Source organism: Chelonoidis abingdonii, unplaced genomic scaffold (assembly GCF_003597395.2).
Source record: "Chelonoidis abingdonii isolate Lonesome George unplaced genomic scaffold, CheloAbing_2.0 scaffold0981, whole genome shotgun sequence".
Taxonomy (NCBI): domain Eukaryota; kingdom Metazoa; phylum Chordata; order Testudines; family Testudinidae; genus Chelonoidis; species Chelonoidis abingdonii.
In genome coordinates this window covers 1-3531 of record NW_027425242.1, presented here as the reverse complement: position 1 = coordinate 3531, position 3531 = coordinate 1, and the positions used below count along the sequence as shown (strand labels likewise).

Sequence of the window (3531 nt, the reverse complement as noted above, 5' to 3'; positions counted from 1 at the left end):
GCAACCTGAGTTCCCAGACTACTTCCCTCTGCTTTCCCTGACAGCTCAGGACTCCATCATCTGTCTTGCTGAACCAGACATTCCCGTCTGCTCCAACAAAGACTCAGAGTCTGAAATTACTTGCCCCAAAGCTGAAAGTTTACCTGAAACAGCTCACAGATGCCAACTTCCAATGGGGTCTAAACCCAAATAAATCATTTTAACCCTGTATAAAGCTTATGCAGGGTAAACTCATACACTGTTCACCTTTATAACACTGAAGAGAGATATGCACAGTTGTTTTGCTCCCCAGGTATTAATACATACTCTGAGTTAATTAATAAGTAAAAAGTGATTTTATTCAATAGTAGGAGTAGGATTTAAGTGGTTCAACTAGTAACAGACAGAACAAAGTAAGTCACCAAGCAAAATAAAAAAAATCTGAAAATCTATGTCTAATCAAACTGAATACAGATAAGATACTGACCAGTTCCAGAATGCTCCCTTTTACAGACTAATCTCATTTTAGCCTAGGTCCAGCAATCGCTCACATCCCTTGCAGTCACTGTCCTTCGTTCTAGTTTCTTTCAAGTATCCTAGGGGGTGGAGAGCCTCTCTCTTTAGCCAGCTGAAAGACCTGGCAAAGGCTAGTTTGACGTAAGTCTGCATAGTGGAGCATAGATGCCTGAGCACTGGTGTGAGGCCCAGATCCAGAAATTCTAAACCTAGTGTTAATATTCAGTGTGGACGCTCAAGCCTAGGTTTACACTCACTGAGCCTACAGGTTCAAGTCCCACACACCCTAGGCTTACATTGCACTATAGGCACACGCTTACACCCCTTTTTACCAACTGCAAGATGACACACAGTACAACAAATGGGAAGACCTGTACAATCTTCCCAGATATAAAGTTATGGAGCTTTTCGGAATCCAGGACATCAGGGAGAGAGAAAATGTTTGAACCAACTAATTCCACCCACAGGTATCTGAGGCCAGTGCCAAGTAGAATGTGGTATTTTCCCAATTCAGAGAGAGCAGAGAAAAAGATGAAACATGTATCCGAAATCTCAAATGTCAACATGTGGAGTGTAGAGCGCAAGACAGTCAGGTTTCCAATTAAGGCAGTAGCAAGTATCAGCTTTAGCCACAAATGGAATGTCATCAACCCAAGTGTAGCATGTCCTTACGGTCCCCGGAGCAGTTCCCATTGTAGTGAGCTTGGACCCTACTAGATGTAAACTTTCTTGCTCGTTAAGCTGGATGGATTCCTTCACAGATCAGTGACTCCATCTGAATTGATTTGAGCAACATATATTAACGGATGACTTTTCTCAGGGCCTCCTTCACCTCTTTGTTTCGCAGGCTGTAGATGAGGGGGTTGAGCATGGGAGTCAGGACTGTGTAGAAGACAGAGAAGACTTTGTTCAGGGCTTTCAGTGTATTGGTTTTTTGGTAGCAGATACACAGTCATTAGGGTCCCATAGAAAAGTGTAACACAATGAGGTGAGAGGAGCAGGTGGAAAAGGCCTTTTGCCTTCCGGTGGTGGAAGGGATTCTCAGGATAGTAGCAATGATACAAACATAGGATGTCACAGTTAATAGAAATGGGCAAGGCTGGTCTAGGGAGGCGCGTATGAAACTAACCAGTGTGATCATGCTGGTGTCACCTCAGGAGAGTTTTCGCATTGGAGAAAAATCACAAAAGAAATGGTCAATATCACTGGGGCCACAGAATGTTAATTCTAGACATAAAACACATAATTATTACACAAGTTAGAAATCCGCTTATCCAAGACCCCGCTGCTAGCTGGAGGCACAACTTGCGGTTCATCAGGACTGCATAACGCAGGGGTTTGCATATCGCTAAATACCGATCATAAGACATCGTGCTAAGAGATAACATTCTGTAGCTGCCAGAGAACCAAAGCAATAAAACTGTGCAAAACAGGCACTGACAGAAATAATTCTGTTTCCAGTCAGGAGACTGATCAGTAACCTGGGCAGGATGGTGGAGATATAGCAGGTCTCCAGGCAGGACAAGTTCCCCAGAAAGAAGTACATGGGGGTGTGAAGATGTTGATCAGCCACAACTAGCGCAATGATTAGGATGTTCCCAGACATGGTCACAATGTAGATCACAAGGAAAACCAGGAAGAGGAGGATCTGCAGTTCATGGAGATTCCCAAATCCCAAGAGGATGAATTCTGTGATGATCGTTCGATTATCCTCTTCTGCTTTGTCTATGAGGTTCATCTAGGTACAAAGAAAAATACTAAAACTCAAAGACAGTACTTTGAAAGGCAGAAAGATCCCATCAACTTAATCAAGTGCAGAAGGACAGAGATCCAGAGACATTTAGGCACCAAAAGTTGCAGATAGGCACCTATTGGATTTTCAAAATACTTAGGCAAGCAATGTGCCTTAAGACCAGATATTTAAAGTTATTTAGGTGCTGCAGCACACAGCATCACAATGCCCAAGCCTAAATCTCATTTTCCCAGATTTAGGCAATGAGGAGTCTACAGTCTATTGACAGCCAATAGGATTTAGACTCCTCCATGCCTAAATCCCTTTTGAAAATGGAATTTGGGCTCCTCAATCAGTTGAGTGTTGTTGCAACACTGAGCTTAGCAACCTCTAAATAGCTTTAAAAATCTGGTCCTGAAGGCTTTGCTAAATCAGGACCTTAATTCAAGATCTGCAGAGTCACAAAGGATTTGGTGTTCCTCAAAGGATGATAGCCACTGGGAAGTTTTAGCCCACACTAAAAATGCTCAGCGGCGCTAAGAGAGAGTAAAGGAATGGCTTTAACAAGAATGATCTCACAGACTTTCCTCACATGAATAAATCTGAGATCTAATTCTGATCTCCCAAACTGTTTTTTGCAATATTAACTTCTGCCGGAGATCCTCCCATTTTACAGCTGCCCAGGTGAGGTCAGAACCAGGAGCTGTAAATTCTGAGTAGACAGACAGACAGAGCCTTTGTAGTTCAGTTGTTTTCCTAGTAGTACACTGCAGGGTCTAAGGTCCTTAATCAGCCTTCACTCAGTGAATATTCCCAAATACCCAGAACAATGGAACTGTGCTGGTTACAGACTGAGCAAAATTGGAGTATCTGAGCATTACATGGGAAAAGAAAAGACGCTCTTTCCTCTCTTCCCCCAGCTCTGAGTCAGCAGGTGCAGCTCAGGAGCCTGCATGTCAGCACCAGCAGAGCAGGGCGTGAACATGCTCTCCTCATGCTAATGCCTGAGACACTGAGAGCAGGAACTTGACTAGCAGCTGGGAAACTCCCTCCACTCAGTGCCCTGCCCCGTGCACAAAGGGAATGCCCAGAGCAGGCACATACAGACTCTTCTCCCTTTCCTCTCCTCCTTGGCACCCTGAGACACCCTCTACCACAGCCACACTCTGCAGCCCAGCTGAAAAGAGACAGTGTCTGGGTCTGGATTTTGTGTAGCATCCCGAGTGCAACAGAACAGCTGGAACTCAATGTTCCCAGCCACGCTCAGCAGTGTGGCAGTTCAGCCCTGTTGGGAGGGGAGAGGG

The 3531-nt window shown here is 44.5% G+C and overlaps 1 pseudogene; it reads right to left on the bottom strand.

Moving 5' to 3' along the window:
• Positions 1-1294: 1294 nt before the first annotated feature.
• Positions 1295-2233, bottom strand: LOC142046062 (olfactory receptor 10A7-like; annotated as a pseudogene).
• Positions 2234-3531: the final 1298 nt, after the last annotated feature.